At 38.1% G+C, this 18,344-nt stretch overlaps 1 protein-coding gene across 3 annotated transcripts in view; it reads right to left on the bottom strand.

Annotated features, from left to right (window-relative positions):
* The window catches only part of LOC141269164 (phospholipid-transporting ATPase ID-like), a 231,312-nt gene that overhangs the window by 201,418 nt on the left and 11,550 nt on the right, over positions 1 to 18,344 (bottom strand). The window contains exon 2 of one of the 3 annotated variants that reach the window (XM_073680385.1): positions 1,754 to 2,048. The exons of 1 other annotated variant lie outside the window; for it this stretch is intronic. The gene's annotated coding sequence lies outside the window, so the exon portion shown is untranslated. The remainder of the gene's footprint in view (positions 1 to 1,753; positions 2,049 to 18,344) is intronic. One more of the 3 variants, XM_073680386.1, reaches the window with a different exon arrangement.

The raw sequence follows: 18,344 nt of genomic DNA, 5'->3' as shown, positions 1-18,344 counted from the left end.
GTTGCTCCATAACTTTATGTTTTTCTGACTCCTTCCAACTTCTAGTGATTTTATCCACCGGAGTTCTGATATCACCTGATTGGCTGCAGCGGTGTGATCGAACGGCTCATTGTGCAGTGACACCCGGGTTCTCATGTGCCAGTGATAGTATTTTATGACACTGATTATAATGTACATGGTCTCTCTGTCGATGTTACTGACAGTGGATGGGACACCATAGATTATGTCAGGATACTTTAGGGTCAGAAGTCTGGGGATTTTTAGATTACCTGACACCTCCTCCCAGATCTTCCTCCCTCCCCAGCAATCACAGATAAAGTGCTCCATAGTCTCCTCCTGCTGACAACCAAGGGGACAATTCCGATCAGAGACACTCAGATGTTTCAGGTTCCCCCTGACAAAGAGCCGACTATGTAGTGAAAGCCAAGAGATGTCAAACAGTTTGGGAGGAAGTCGTTTCCCGTTTAGGAACCTGAGACTTTCCTGCAGGGTGGTGGTGACACAATCTCTCAGGGCCAGTGGAGAAAAGAAGAACGTCCCACATACATGAGCATATAGGTCTCTTCTCGTATTGCTCTCAATGTAAGACCTCTCCAGTCCCCACTTCCTGACACACTTCAGACCGTAGTCCAGATACTGGGGGAGGTGGCCACCTGTCCATCTCCTCCTCTTGAGACTGCCGCCTCGCACCCAAGACTCTGCAAAAGGCAATATCCAGTCCTTGATACTATTCACCCACAGGGAGCTACTGTTTGAGTCCATGTTCCCAAAATTCACTTTTAGAAACAGGGAGTCAAAGAAAACCCTTGGATTTAACATATCCAGCCCACCATCTCTCCGCCGTAGGTACGTTACTCCCCTCTTTATTAGGTTCAACCTATTCCCCCACAAGAGCTGGAAGAACAAGCTGAAAAGCCTCGCTGAGAAAGACTCTGGCAAAGGGAAAATAACAGAGACATACAAGAAGATGGGGACCAGGTAGGTCTTCAACATAGCGACCCTTTCTCTGTAGGTCAGCCTCCAGTTCTTCCATCGCTGAACCTTTGCATTTCCGGTTTCCAATTTCTCTTCCCAATTTAGCTTGGCATTATCATCCCTCCCAAATTTAACCCCTAAGATCTTAATATGGGTGGAGGCTTTAGCAAATTGTGGCAGATCAAAGCCGGGATCAGTGTCTAACGTCCACAGAGCTTGACTCTTCTCAAGGTTGACCAGAGACCCGGAGGCCTCAGAGTAGCTTCTGATGGCCGCCGATAACATCCGCACCTCTTGAGGATTGGAGATCACCAACGTCACATCATCAGCATAGGCAACAACAGTCAGAGGCAGGCAGTGGGGGACCGGCACCCCCTGAAAATCACACTCCTGCAGTGACCTCAGAAACGGGTCTATGGCGAAAACATACAGGAGCGGACTCAGTGGGCAGCCCTGCCTCACCCCTGCCTCAACTCCAAAAGTATCACCCTGCCAACCATTAATCAGAGGAAAGCTCAGCGCCTCTCTATACAAAGTCTTCAGCCAATCCACGAATTGTCCCGGAACACCGTACTTTGACAAAGTGGCCCACAGATAATCGTGATCAACCCTGTCAAAGGCTTTAGCCTGGTCCAGACTGACAACATATCTCCCACACCGCAGAGCTTTACATCTCTCAAACATCTCCCGTATCGAGATGACTGCTCCAGAGATGTTCCGCCCTTTTACTGTGCCAAACTGAGAGCCTGCCAACAGTGCCGGGGACAAACAGACTAACCTAGAAAACAGGATCTTTGCCAGAATCTTCCTGTCTACATTCAAGAGGGCAATCGGCCTCCAGTTCTTGATGTCTCTCGGCTCTTTACCTTTAGACAGCAGAATTAACGAGGACACTCTCATGGATGGAGGCATCAGGTGATTTTCTAGACAATTCCTATACACATCCACAAGGATTGGAGCCAGGAGGTCTCTGAATTCCTTATAAAATTCTGCTGTTATACCATCTGGACCTGGTGCCTTCTTCAGATATAATTTATCAATAGCCGCCTTAACTTCCTCCACCGTTAATTCTGCTGTCAAAGAAGAAAAGTCCAGATCGTTAGTATCAGGCACTGGAGTTGCCTCCAAGAATTGAGCCATCTTATTTTTATCCAAAACTTTCCTCTGAAACAAGTCAGCATAGTAAGATCTCACGACCCCCAGAATACCCTCCCGTGAATCCTGCAATACACCCTGAGAGTCAGTGAGACCTGGGACCATTTTTTTGGCCACCCTTTCCCTGCAATTCTCAAAGGGATCAGGTGCCCCTAAGGACCCATAATCCCGTTCAAGAACCAGGGAGGTGTACCTGCTGTACTGATACTGCCTTATCTCAGATTTCAGCCGGTCGATCTTCACTTTGTCATCCCCGCCTGCCGAATACAATGACTCCAATTCTTTACGCAGCTTTAGGTACTGGCTGTACTTGTTCCTCCCTTTATTAACTGACAGTCTCTTTAAGAGGGATCTGATATCCTCCTTGACGTCCTCCCACCAGTCGGTCATGTTGTCATAAAAATCAACCCTGTCTAGATGGACCTGAATAAGGGAGTGGACACGACTCTGGACATAGGCATCACCTAGGAGACTGGAATTAAGCTTCCACAACCCTCTACCAATGTCCGGGCGGTTAGAGGTCCCCAGACAGAAGCACAAGGCGAGGTGGTCAGAGTAAGGGACGACCTTCTCACTCAGGGAGCTGACAGCCTCAGTAGGACTCGCAAAAACAAAATCTATCCTACTGCTCCTGTTGGAACAAGAATACGTAAATTTTGGCTGACGACCTCCCTGTGTGAAAATGTCAGTCAGTCCTGCCTGCATTATGATGTTATGTAGGACCTTGCCGTCCCTGGTCACTGTCCTACCTGAGGAGCTGTCACCTGATGTCAGTATGGCATTAAAGTCTCCCGCCATCACCACCGGGAGAGAGGTGAAGAGGAAAGGCCTGACGTCATTAAACAGCTGGATCCTGTCAGTCACCGTCTGTGGCCCATAGATGTTAATAAGCCGGAGTCGCCTACCATGGATAGTGACTTCCAGGACCAGACACCTTCCCATGACCACTTCTGTCATCCTATGTACAGTCACATCATGGGTGTTAAACAGGATAGCAACCCCGGCGTAAGGCTCCACAGCCAGTGACCAGAAAGATGGACCGGACCGCCATTCCCTCTCTGCCTCTCTCAAAAGCCCCAGAGATGTCAGTCGTGTCTCCTGCAGGAAGATGACATCTGTGTCCAGGTATCTGAGATGTTCATACACTGCGTGTCTCGTCCTCCTCACCTTAATACTATTCACGTTACTTGATGTCAGTGTTAATGAGAACCCCGCCATCACAACACAATATAGAAGGAGCAGAGTAACAGCCATCATCGTGAATCAGAGATATTCTGTCCACCACCGGTGTCCATGTCAGCCTCCACCTGAGGGTCCACAGATAAGGGCTTCCGCTTTGGCGGGGGATGGTCCTCTGTGTCCCTGTCACATTCAGCATCAATTTTCCTCAACTCTTCCTCATAGTCATCATCATTATCCTCAGATAAGACTCCATATTTGTTGGACACAACCATCACATCTGCAGAACTCTGGACCTTCTTACTACCACTCTGACCAGAGTCATATTCTGCCTCAGGTTTACGGGAGGACGTGTTCTTTTTCTTTCTTTTATTATGATTTACGCTCCAGTCATCAGATACAGACATTGATGCTGAAGGGGGGGCTACCTGAGGCACGACCTCCATGTTCCCCTCTGCACCCTCTGTACCCCGCTGCTCTGGTGTTACATGGGTGGACTCCTGGCGGGCACCTGAGCTATTCAGTATCCCTGCTGAAGTTAAATCCTCTTCCTCCTGCACCCCTGCCACCACCTCCTGAGCCTCTGCCCCTGCCACCACCTCCTGAGCCTCTGCCCCTGCCACCACCTCCTGAGCTTCTGCCCCTGCCACCACCTCCTGAGCCTCTGCCCCTGCCATCACATCCTCATCAGGGAAGGCTTTGCAGATATTGTGCCAGGCGTCTGGACAGTTCCTGTGAGGGTGGCCCATCTTACCACAGAGGTTGCACCTAACGTCCCGGCAGTCTGCAGCGACATGGCCGATTACCCCACACAGGCTGCACTTTAGTACAGTACAGGCATTAGCCAGATGACCTGTTTTACCACATTTAAAGCATTTTCTTGGCTGCCCGGGATAGTAACATGCCCCCTTCTCCCTCCCAATGAAGAAGGAGTTGGGTAGGTGGGCAGTGATGTTGTTATACTGCCGCAGCTTCACCTGGACCTTCCACCCCGTTGTCCAGATACCATCCTCATCTCTGATCTTGGTGAGTCCAGAGACGAGGTCACAATGTCTCTGGAGCCACACCTGGATGTCCTGTGGGGGAACGGCCTCATTCCAGAAGGTGATATTCACAGTGACGGTATCTGGCCTGGAAATGGGAACCAGTATAAACTTATTCCAGCCTTCAGTTTCTCTGAACTTGGGGTAATTGGCCCAGAATCTATCCAGGTCAGGCATGAGCTTAAATCTGACATCATAGCCCTGCCTGTCCTGCAGATTAGTTACCGCCAGGATTTCAGTCGGCACAAACCCCATCTGGCGGCATAGTAGCTCTCTCACCACATACCTGCGTTGTGGTAGATCCTCCTTGGCACCTAAGAATTTAAAACGCACTACATTTATGCGCCTAAATGTCTGGCCCGTATACCCTGCTCCGGAGGTGAAAGACGGAGCGCCGCGGCTCCAGGCATTCCTGGGGGGCACCTGCCGGGTCACACTAGGCTGGCTGACAGGGATAGGGTCTGCAGCAGGAGGGGCTGTCACACCTTGTGTACTAGATGGTAAAGGGGGACAATCACCCATATCATGCACATTATCATGAACAGCATTATTATCATCAGACAGTACAACGTCCATCACAGCCTGTAAATCCCCCCCAGCCCCCGACCCCATAGGCACAGCATCATTAGCGCCAGTCTGTGCTTCAGCCTCGGCCTCATCAGCACAAACAGTCTCACATGCAATGTCCTGCTCCTGTGTGGGGCACTCTGGGACTTGTGGTGCCTCTGCTGGAATCTGAGGTATACACTCCCGTTCACACGCCGCTGCCTGCTGTTGCAGTGTTTTTCCAACCTGGAAACAGAAGCGGGGAGCCTGTAACACCGGTCGTGCCTGCAGCTGGGGGGTCTCTGACTTCACATCAGGGGTTCTGGACTCCGCAGCACAGTCCTGCTTATAGGAGGCGAACCGTGCCCGGTTTGCGTAGGTCTCCTTCAGGGGCCCCATGCTTTCCAGCACACTGTCCATGTCCTGCACCACACTCGCCAGCTCTACACCAAGTGAGTTCAGTTTCATGTCACATACAGCGTTACTCTCAGGGTTAGTTGCTTTTAGATTGTAGATAAAGTCTATCTGCATCTGCAGCAGTTGTTTGTGCTGCTGCAACTCACCCATCTTCCTGACCAGTCCGGGTATCTCCTCCGCCAGCTGCAGTTCGGGGGCACGCTGCGTCTCCGCAGATTTAGGCTTGGCCACAGGGTCAGGGACTCTGAATACTGACTTGTCCCTTGCGTCCACCACAGGTGTTTTTGTGGCTACCTTGTTGGATTCAGGCACTGCGGCAAGTTTACCGCTGACACCAGACTGCGACCTCGTGCGACCTGAATTCACCATGCCGGACACCACATGCTGCTGCTGGAGATTTTCCTGGAGGGTTTGTTTCTCCAGAGACGTCCGTCTCTGTCTGCAGACTGGAGAGCTGAGCTGCACACCTGATGGTGATGGAGGCTGAGCTGCCGGCTGGGGCTGTGCACGGACTGGAGAGCTGAGCTGCACACCTGATGGTGATGGAGGCTGAGCTGCCGGCTGGGGCTGTGCACGGACTGGACTTCCACTGGGTGGATTACAAAGCTTCACACTTTGCTGCATTTCTTTACTCACATCTGGCTTCTTTGTTGCACTTGGAGCTGGTTTTCCTCCCAAAACTTTACACACAGATTCTTTATCTCCTTCTTTCTTGCTGGAACTTTGTGCTGCAGTCACAGGTCTCACAGTGACTCTGGGTGTATTATTCCCATTGGAAGTAACCTGGGAGCCTTGTCCCAGTGTAGGCCGAGAAGCCTGGGCCTTGCCTGGGGAGCTTCCCCGCCCAGGGGGGCCCCGCCCTGGGCTTGCTCCAGACATGAGGAGAGCTACAAAACACAACCTCACAGCTTGGGGGCAGTATTATAGTAGTTATATTTTTGTACATAGGGAGCCGTATTATAGTAGTCATATTCTTGTACATAGGGGGCAGTATTATAGTAGTTATATTCTTGTATATAGAAGCAGTATTATAGTAGTTATATTCTTGTACATAGGGGGCAGTATTATAGTAGTTATATTTTTTTACATGGAGGCCAGTATTATAGTAGTTATATTCTTGTATATAGAAGCAGTATTATAGTAGTTATATTCTTGTACATAGGAGCAGTATTATAGTAGTTATGTTCTTGTAAATAGAAGCAGTATTATAGTAGTTATATTCTTGTACATAGGGGCAGTATTATAGTAGTTATATTCGTGTACATAGGGGGCAGTATTATAGTAGTTATATTCTTGTACATAGGAGCAGCATTATAGTAGTTATATTCTTGTACATAGGGGCAGTATTATAGTAGTTATATACTTGAACATAGGGGCAGTATTATAGTAGTTATACTCCTGTATATAGGGGCAGTATTATAGAAGTTATATTCTTGTATATAGGGGCAGTATTATAGTAGTTATACTCTTGTACATAGGAGCAGTATTATAGTAGCTCTATTCCTGTACATAGAGGGCAGCATTATAGTAGTTATATTCTTGTACATAGGGGCAGTATTATAGCAGTTCTATTCTTGTACATAGGGGCAGTATTATAGTAGTTATATTTTTGTACATAGGGGGTAGTATTATAGTAGTTATATTCTTGTACATAGGAGCAGTATTATAGTAGTTATATTCTTGCACATAGGGAGCACTATTATAGTATTTCTATTCTTGTACATAGGGGGCAGTATTATAGTAATTATATTCTTGTATATAGGGGCAGTATTATAGTAGTTATATTCTTGTATATAGGGGCAGTATTATAGTAGTTATATTCTTGTACGAGGGGCGATCCAAAAGTAATGATAATCGGTTATTTCTATTGCGCACAGAAATTAAAATAAAATGTTTTCTTCTCTCTTAGGTACCCACTAGTCCAGGAAAAAAAAATCACTTAAATAGGCCACGATTCCCGGGAGCTACATTCATTTGAATAGGAGCTGCCGAGGAGTGAACATCAAAATGGAAAAAAACGAGCTCAGAGCTGTCATCAAATACCTCTACTTGAAAAAAATGACTTGGTGGAAACATTGGGGGACTCTTCTCCTCCATATTCCACAGTTGCACGCTGGGCCAAGGAATTTAAGCTGGGAAGAACATCAACGGAAGATGAACATCGTGAAGGACGCCCATCCACGTCCCTCAATGAAGAAAACATGAAAAAAGTTGAAGAAGTTGTATTGGCCGATCGAAGAGTGACTATCAGGCATGTAGCGGAGGTCACAGGGATCTCATATGGCAGTATTCAAAGAATCCTTGCAAAAGAATTGCATATGAGAAAGGTCTCGGCGCGTTGGGTGCCAAAAATGTTAACCGACGAGCAAAAGAAGAAACGAGTTGACATTTCAATAGCAAATCTCGAAAAGTTCCAAGCAGACAAGGAGAATTTTTTGTCACGTTTTTTGACCATGGACGAGACCTGGATTCACCACTTTGATCCCGAAACAAAACAACAATCGATGACATGGAAACGAGCCAACGAACTGATGCCGAAAAAATTCAAAGTGTCAAGCTCAGCAGGGAAAGTTATGGCGTCCATTTTTTGGGACGCTGAAGGAATTATTATGGTGGACTATTTGGAGAAGGGAGCCACTATTACGGGCTCCTACTACGCAGAACAAATATGAAGATTGCGAGAGGCTATCAAGGAGAAAAGGCGCGGCAAACTGCGGGCTGGAGTGCTGTTTCACCAAGATAACGCGCCGGCTCCCAAAGCTGCAGTTGCCATGGCTACCATTCAAGAAGCGGGCTTTGTACTGGTGGAACACACCCCCCTATTCGCCAGATCTAGCCCCCAGTGACTTCTTTCTCTTTCCTCGGCTCAAGGAACACCTCTGGGGCAAGAAATTTGACAACAATAGCGACGTGATAACCGCTGTTGGGGATTTTTTTGAGGGTCAAGATCAAGAATTTTTTTCGAAGAGAATTCTGAGTTTAGAAAAGAGATGGACTAAATGTATAGACTTGTTAGGAGACTATGTAGAAAAATATATATATTTTTTTACTATATTCATTGTGTTTAGTATTGATTATCATTACTTTTGGATCGCCCCTCGTACATAGGGGCAGTATTATAGTAGTTAAATTCCTGTACATAGAAGCAGTATTATAGTAGTTATATTCTTGTACATAGGAGCAGTATTATAGTAGTTATGTTCTTGTAAATAGAAGCAGTATTATAGTAGTTATATTCTTGTACATAGGGGCAGTATTATAGTAGTTATATTCTTGTACATAGGTAGCAGTTATAGTAGTTATATTCTTGTACATAGGAGCAGTATTATAGTAGTTATATTCTTGAACATAGGGGCAGTATTATAGTAGTTATACTCTTGTTTATAGGGGCAGTATTATAGAAGTTATATTCTTGTATATAGAAGCAGTATTATAGTAGTTATATTCTTGTACATAGGGGCAGTATTATAGTAGTTATATTCTTGTACATAGGAGCAGTATTATAGTAGTTATGTTCTTGTAAATAGAAGCAGTATTATAGTAGTTATATTCTTGTACATAGGGGCAGTATTATAGTAGTTATATTCTTGTACATAGGTAGCAGTTATAGTAGTTATATTCTTGTACATAGGAGCAGTATTATAGTAGTTATATTCTTGAACATAGGGGCAGTATTATAGTAGTTATACTCTTGTTTATAGGGGCAGTATTATAGAAGTTATATTCTTGTATATAGAAGCAGTATTATAGTAGTTATACTCTTGTACATAGGAGCAGTATTATAGTAGTTCTATTCTTGTACATAGAGGGCTGTATTATAGTAGTTATATTCTTGTACATAGGGGCAGTATTATAGTAGTTCTATTCTTGTTTATAGGGGCAGTATTATAGTAGTTATATTCTTGTACATAGGAGCAGTATTACAGTAGTTATATTCTTGTACATAGGAGCAATATTACAGTAGTTATATTCTTGCACATAGGGGCAGTATTATAGTAGTTATCTTCTTGTATATAGAAGCAGCATTATAGTAGTTATATTCTTGTACATAGGGGGTAGTATTATAGTAGTTATATTCTTGTACATAGGAACAGTATTATAGTAGTTATATTCTTGCACATAGGGAGCACTATTATATTATTTATATTCTTGTACATAGGGGGCAGTATTATAGTAATTATATTCTTGTATATAGGGGAAGTATTATAGTAGTTATATTCTTGTATATAGGGGCAGTATTATAGTAGTTATATTTTTGTACATAGGGGCAGTATTATAGTAGTTATATTCTTGTACATAGGGTGCCGTATTATAGTAGTCATATTCTTGTACATAGGAGCAGTATTATAGCAGTTATGTTCTTGTAAATATAAGCAGTATTATAGTAGTTATATTCTTGTACATAGGGGTAGTATTATAGTAGTTATATTCTTGTACATAGGGGCAGTATTATAGTAGTTATACTCTTGTATATAGGAGCAGTATTATAGTAGTTATATTCTTGTACATAGGAGCAGTATTATAGTATTTATATTCTTGTATGTAGAAGCAGTATTATAGTATTTATATTCTAGTACATAGGAGCAGTATTATAGTAGTTATATTCTTATACATAGGGACAGTATTATAGTAGTTATGTTCTTGTACATAGGAGCAGTATTACAGTAGTCATTTTCTTGTACATAGAAGCAGTATTACAGTAGTTATATTCTTGTACATAGGAGCAGTATTATAGTAGTTATATTCTTGTACATAGGAGCAGTATTATAGTAGTTATATTCTTGTATATAGAAGCAGTATTTTAGTAGTTATATTCTTGTACATAGGGGGTAGTATTATAGTAGTTATATTCTTGTACATAGGAGCAGTATTATAGTAGTTATATTCTTGTACATATTGAGCACTATTATAGTATTTATATTCTTGTACATAAGGGGCAGTATTATAGTAATTATATTCTTGTATATAGGGGCAGTATTATAGTAGTTATATTTTTGTATATAGGGGCAGTATTACAGTAGTTATATTTTTGTACATAGGGGCAGTATTATAGTAGATATATTCTTGTACATAGGGAGCCGTATTATAGTAGTCATATTCTTGTACATAGGGGGCAGTATTATAGTAGTTATATTCTTGTACATAGGGGCAGTATTATAGTAGCTAAATTCTTGTACATAGAAGCAGTACTATAGTAGTTATATTCTTGTACATAGGAACAGTATTATAGTAGTAATATTCTTGCACATAGGGAGCACTATTATATTATTTATATTCTTGTACATAGGGGGCAGTATTATAGTAATTATATTCTTGTATATAGGGGCAGTATTATAGTAGTTATATTCTTGTATATAGGGGCAGTATTATAGTAGTTATATTTTTGTACATCGGGGCAGTATTATAGTAGTTATATTCTTGTACATAGGGAGCCGTATTATAGTAGTCATATTCTTGTACATAGGGGGCAGTATTATAGTAGTTATATTCTTGTATATAGAAGCAGTATTATAGTAGTTATATTTTTGTACATAGGGGCAGTATTATAGTAGTTAAATTCTTGTACATAGAAGCAGTACTATAGTAGTTATATTCTTGTACATAGGAGCAGTATTATAGTAGTTATGTTCTTGTAAATAGAAACAGTATTATAGTAGTTATATTCTTGTACATAGGGGCAGTATTATAGTAGTTATATTCTTGTACATCGGTAGCAGTTATAGTAGTTATATTCTTGTACATAGTAGCAGTATTATAGTAGTTATATTCTTGTACATAGGGGCAGTATTATAGTAGTTATATACATGAACATAGGGGCAGTATTATAGTAGTTATACTCTTGAATATAGGGGCAGTATTATAGAAGTTATATTCTTGTATATAGGGGCAGTATTATAGTAGTTATATTCTTGTACATAGGGGCAGTATTATAGTAGTTCCATTCTTGTACAAAGGGGCAGTATTATAGTAGTTATATTATTGTACATAGGAGCAGTATTACAGTAGTTATATTCTTGTACATAGGAGCAATATTACAGTAGTTATATTCTTGCACATAGGTGCAGTATTATAGTAGCTATATTCTTGTATATAGAAGCAGTATTATAGTAATTATATTCTTGTACATGGGGGTAGTATTATAGTAGTTATATTCTTGTACATAGGAGCAGTATTATAGTAGTTATCTTGCACATAGGGAGCACTATTTTAGTATTTATATTCTTGTACATAGGGGGCAGTATTATAGTAATTATATTCTTGTATATAGGGGCAGTATTATAGTAGTTATATTCTTCTATATAGGGGCAGTATTATAGTAGATATATTTTTGTACATAGGGGCAGTATTATAGTAGTTATATTTTTGTACATAGGGAGCCGTATTATAGTAGTCATATTCTTGTACATAGGGGGCAGTATTATAGTAGTTATATTTTTTTACATGGAGGCCAGTATTATAGTAGTTATATTCTTGTATATAGAAGCAGTATTATAGTAGTTATATTCTTGTACATAGGAGCAGTATTATAGTAGTTATGTTCTTGTAAAAAGAAGCAGTATTATAGTAGTTATATTCTTGTACATAGGGGCAGTATTATAGTAGTTATATTCGTGTACATAGGGGCCAGTATTATAGTAGTTATATTTTTGTACATAGGAGCAGTATTATAGTAGTTATATTCTTGTACATAGGGGCAGTATTATAGTAGTTATATTCTTGTACATAGGGGCAGTATTATAGTAGTTATATACTTGAACATAGGGGCAGTATTATAGTAGTTATACTCTTGTATATAGGGGCAGTATTATAGAAGTTATATTCTTGTATATAGGGGCAGTATTATAGTAGTTATACTCTTTTACATAGGAGCAGTATTATAGTAGTTCTATTCTTGTACATAGAGGGCAGTATTATAGTAGTTATATTCTTGTACATAGGGGCAGTATTATAGTAGTTCTATTCTTGTACATAGGGGCAGTATTATACTAGTTATATTCTTGTACATAGGAGCAGTATTACAGTAGTTATATTCTTGTACATAGGAGCAATATTACAGTAGTTATATTCTTGCATATAGGTGCAGTATTATAATAGTTATATTCTTGCACATAGGGAGCACTATTATAGTATTTATATTCTTGTACATAGGGGGCAGTATTATAGTAATTATATTCCTGTATATAGGGGCAGTATTATAGTAGTTATATTCTTGTATATAGGGGCAGTATTATAGTAGCTATATTCTTGTACATAGGGGGCAGTATTATAGTAGTTATATTCTTGTACATAGGAGCAGTATTATAGTAGTTATATTATTGCACATAGGGAGCACTATTATAGTATTTATATTCTTGTACATAGGGGGCAGTATTATAGTAATTATATTCCTGTATATAGGGGCAGTATTATAGTAGTTATATTCTTGTATATAGGGGCAGTATTATAGTAGTTATATTCTTGTATATAGGGGCAGTATTATAGTAGATATATCTTTGTACATAGGGGCAGTATTATAGTAGTTATATTTTTGTACATAGGGAGCCGTATTATAGTAGTTATATTCTTGTACATAGGGGGCAGTATTATAGTAGTTATATTTTTTACATGGAGGCCAGTATTATAGTAGTTATATTCTTGTATATAGAAGCAGTATTATAGTAGTTATATTCTTGTACATAGGAGCAGTATTATAGTAGTTATGTTCTTGTAAAAAGAAGCAGTATTATAGCAGTTATATTCTTGTACATAGGGGCAGTATTGTAGTAGTTATATTCGTGTACATAGGGGCCAGTATTATAGTAGTTATATTTTTGTACATAGGAGCAGTATTATAGTAGTTATATTCTTGTACATAGGGGCAGCATTATAGTAGTTATATACTTTAACATAGGGGCAGTATTATAGTAGTTATACTCTTATATATAGGGGCAGTATTATAGAAGTTATATTCTTGTATATAGAGGCAGTATTATAGTAGTTATACTCTTGTACATAGGAGCAGTATTATAGTAGTTCTGTTCCTGTACATAGAGGGCAGTATTATAGTAGTTATATTCTTGTACATAGGGGCAGTATTATAGTAGGTATATTCTTGTAGATAGGGGCAGTATTATAGTAGTTATATTCTTGTACATAGGAGCAGTATTACAGTAGTTATATTCTTGTACATAGGAGCAATATTACAGTAGTTATATTCTTGCACATAGGGGGTAGTATTATAGTAGTTATATTCTTGTACATAGGAGCAGTATTATAGTAGTTATCTTGCACATAGGGAGCACTATTTTAGTATTTATATTCTTGTACATAGGGGGCAGTATTATAGTAATTATATTCTTGTATATAGGGGCAGTATTATAGTAGTTATATTCTTCTATATAGGGGCAGTATTATAGTAGATATATTTTTGTACATAGGGGCAGTATTATAGTAGTTATATTTTTGTACATAGGGAGCCGTATTATAGTAGTCATATTCTTGTACATAGGGGGCAGTATTATAGTAGTTATATTTTTTTACATGGAGGCCAGTATTATAGTAGTTATATTCTTGTATATAGAAGCAGTATTATAGTAGTTATATTCTTGTACATAGGAGCAGTATTATAGTAGTTATGTTCTTGTAAAAAGAAGCAGTATTATAGTAGTTATATTCTTGTACATAGGGGCAGTATTATAGTAGTTATATTCGTGTACATAGGGGCCAGTATTATAGTAGTTATATTTTTGTACATAGGAGCAGTATTATAGTAGTTATATTCTTGTACATAGGGGCAGTATTATAGTAGTTATATACTTGAACATAGGGGCAGTATTATAGTAGTTATACTCTTGTATATAGGGGCAGTATTATAGAAGTTATATTCTTGTATATAGGGGCAGTATTATAGTAGTTATACTCTTTTACATAGGAGCAGTATTATAGTAGTTCTATTCTTGTACATAGAGGGCAGTATTATAGTAGTTATATTCTTGTACATAGGGGCAGTATTATAGTAGTTATATTCTTGTACATAGGAGCAGTATTACAGTAGTTATATTCTTGTACATAGGAGCAATATTACAGTAGTTATATTCTTGCATATAGGTGCAGTATTATAGTAGTTATATTCTTGCACATAGGGAGCACTATTATAGTATTTATATTCTTGTACATAGGGGGCAGTATTATAGTAATTATATTCCTGTATATAGGGGCAGTATTATAGTAGTTATATTCTTGTATATAGGGGCAGTATTATAGTAGCTATATTCTTGTACATAGGGGGTAGTATTATAGTAGTTATATTCTTGTACATAGGAGCAGTATTATAGTAGTTATATTATTGCACATAGGGAGCACTATTATAGTATTTATATTCTTGTACATAGGGGGCAGTATTATAGTTATTATATTCCTGTATATAGGGGCAGTATTATAGTAGTTATATTCTTGTATATAGGGGCAGTATTATAGTAGTTATATTCTTGTATATAGGGGCAGTATTATAGTAGATATATCTTTGTACATAGGGGCAGTATTATAGTAGTTATATTTTTGTACATAGGGAGCCATATTATAGTAGTTATATTCTTGTACATAGGGGGCAGTATTATAGTAGTTAAATTTTTTTACATGGAGGCCAGTATTATAGTAGTTATATTCTTGTATATAGAAGCAGTATTATAGTAGTTATATTCTTGTACATAGGAGCAGTATTATAGTAGTTATGTTCTTGTAAAAAGAAGCAGTATTATAGCAGTTATATTCTTGTACATAGGGGCAGTATTGTAGTAGTTATATTCGTGTACATAGGGGCCAGTATTATAGTAGTTATATTTTTGTACATAGGAGCAGTATTATAGTAGTTATATTCTTGTACATAGGGGCAGCATTATAGTAGTTATATACTTGAACATAGGGGCAGTATTATAGTAGTTATACTCTTATATATAGGGGCAGTATTATAGAAGTTATATTCTTGTATATAGGGGCAGTATTATAGTAGTTATACTCTTGTACATAGGAGCAGTATTATAGTAGTTCTGTTCCTGTACATAGAGGGCAGTATTATAGTAGTTATATTCTTGTACATAGGGGCAGTATTATAGTAGGTATATTCTTGTAGATAGGGGCAGTATTATAGTAGTTATATTCTTGTACATAGGAGCAGTATTACAGTAGTTATATTCTTGTACATAGGAGCAATATTACAGTAGTTATATTCTTGCACATAGGGGGTAGTATTATAGTAGTTATATTCTTGTACATAGGAGCAGTATTATAGTAGCTATATTCTTGCACATAGGGAGCACTATTATAGTATTTATATTCTTGTACATAGGGGGCAGTATTATAGTAATTATATTCTTGTATATAGGGGCAGTATTATAGTAGTTATATTCTTGTATATAGGGGCAGTATTATAGTAGTTATATTCTTGTACAAAGGGGCAGTATTATAGTAGTTAAATTCTTGTACATAGAAGCAGTAATATAGTAGTTATATTCTTGTACATAGGAGCAGTATTATAGTAGTTATGTTCTTGTAAATAGAAGCAGTATTATAGTAGTTATATTCTTGTACATAGGGGCAGTATTATAGTAGTTATATTCTTGTACATAGGTAGCAGTTATAGTAGTTATATTCTTGTACATAGGAGCAGTATTATAGTAGTTATATTCTTGTACATAGGGGCAGTATTATAGTAGTTATATTCTTGAACGTAGGGGCAGTATTATAGTACTTATACTCTTGTATATAGGGGCAGTATTATAGAAGTTATATTCTTGTATATAGAAGCAGTATTATAGTAGTTATACTCTTGTACATAGGAGCACTATTATAGTAGTTCTATTCTTGTACATAGAGGGCAGTATTATAGTAGTTATATTCTTGTACATAGGGGCAGTATTATAGTAGTTCTATTCTTGTTCATAGGGGCAGTATTATAGTAGTTCTATTCTTGTACATAGGAGCAGTATTACAGTAGTTATATTCTTGTACATAGGAGCAATATTACAGTAGTTATATTCTTGCACATAGGAGCAGTATTATAGTAGTTATATTCTTGTATATAGAAGCAGTATTATAGTAGTTATATTCTTGTACATAGGAGCAGTATTATAGTGGTTATATTCTTGTACATAGGGGGTAGTATTATAGTAGTTATATTCTTGTATATAGGAACAGTATTATAGTAGCTATATTCTTGCACATAGGGAGCACTATTATATTATTTATATTCTTATACATAGGGGGCAGTATTATAGTAATTATATTCTTGTATATAGGGGAAGTATTATAGTAGTTATACTCTTGTATATAGGGGCAGTATTTTAGAAGTTAAATTCTTGTATATAGGGGCAGTATTATAGTATTTATACTCTTGAACATAGGAGCAGTATTATAGTAGTTCTATTCTTGTACATAGAGGGCAGTATTATAGTAGTTCTATTCTTGTACATAGGGGCAGTATTATAGTAGTTATATTCTTGTACATAGGAGCAGTATTACAGTAGTTATATTCTTGTACTTAGGAGCAATATTACAGTAGTTATATTCTTGCACATAGGGGGTAGTATTATAGTAGTTATATTCTTGTACATAGGAGCAGTATTATAGTAGTTATATTCTTGCACATAGGGAGCACTATTATAGTATTTATATTCTTGTACATAAGGGGCAGTATTATAGTAATTATATTCTTGTATATAGGGGCAGTATTATAGTAGTTATATTCTTGTATATAGGGGCAGTATTATAGTAGTTATATACTTGAACATAGGGGCAGTATTATAGTAGTTATACCCTTTTATATAGGGGCAGTATTATAGAAGTTATATTCTTGTATATAGGGGCAGAATTATAGTAGTTATACTCTTGTACATAGGAGCAGTATTATAGTAGTTCTATTCTTGTACATAGAGGGCAGTATTATAGTAGTTATGTACTTGAACATAGGGGCAGTATTATAGTAGTTATACTCTTGTATATAGGGGCAGTATTTTAGAAGTTAAATTCTTGTATATAGGGGCAGTATTATAGTATTTATACTCTTGAACATAGGAGCAGTATTATAGTAGTTCTATTCTTGTACATAGAGGGCAGTATTATAGTAGTTCTATTCTTGTACATAGGGGCAGTATTATAGTAGTTATATTCTTGTACTTAGGAGCAATATTACAGAAGTTATATTCTTGCACATAGGGGGTAGTATTATAGTAGTTATATTCTTGTACATAGGAGCAGTATTATAGTAGTTATATTCTTGCACATAGGGAGCACTATTATAGTATTTATATTCTTGTACATAAGGGGCAGTATTATAGTAATTATATTCTTGTATATAGGGGCAGTATTATAGTAGTTATATTCTTGTATATAGGGGCAGTATTATAGTAGTTATATTTTTGTACATAAGGGCAGTATTATACTAGTTATATTTTTGTACATAGGGAGCCGTATTATAGTAGTTATATTCTTGTACATAGGGGGCAGTATTATAGGAGTTATATTCTTGTATATAGAAGCAGTATTATAGTAGTTATATTCTTGTACATAGGGGGCAGTATTATAGTAGTTATATTTTTTTACATGGAGGGCAGTATTATAGTAGTTATATTCTTGTATATAGAAGCAGTATTTTAGTAGTTATATTCTTGTACATAGGGGGCAGTATTATAGTAGTTATATTTTTGTGCATAGGAGCTGTTTTATAGTAGTTATATTCTTGTACATAGGGGCAGTATTATAGTCGTTATATTCTTATGTATAGAAGCAGTATTATAGTAGTTATATTCTTGTACATAGGAGCAGTATTATAGTAGTTATATTCTTGCACATAGGGGCAGTATTATAGTAGTTATATTATTGTGTATAGAAGTAGTATTATAGTAGTTATATTCTTGTTCATAGGGGGCAGTATTATTGTAGTTATATTCTTGTACATAGGGGGTAGTATTATAGTAGTTATATTCTTGTACATAGGGGCAGTATTATAGTAGTTATACTCTTGTATATAGGGGCAGTATTATAGTAGTTATTCTC

The sequence above is a fragment of the Phyllobates terribilis genome, unplaced genomic scaffold (genome assembly GCF_046119375.1).
Source record: "Phyllobates terribilis strain yellow unplaced genomic scaffold, ASM4611937v1 Scaffold_1__5_contigs__length_1240528914, whole genome shotgun sequence".
In the NCBI taxonomy this organism is placed as follows: Eukaryota; Metazoa; Chordata; class Amphibia; order Anura; family Dendrobatidae; genus Phyllobates; species Phyllobates terribilis.
This window is presented reverse-complemented; position numbering and strand designations above follow the sequence as displayed.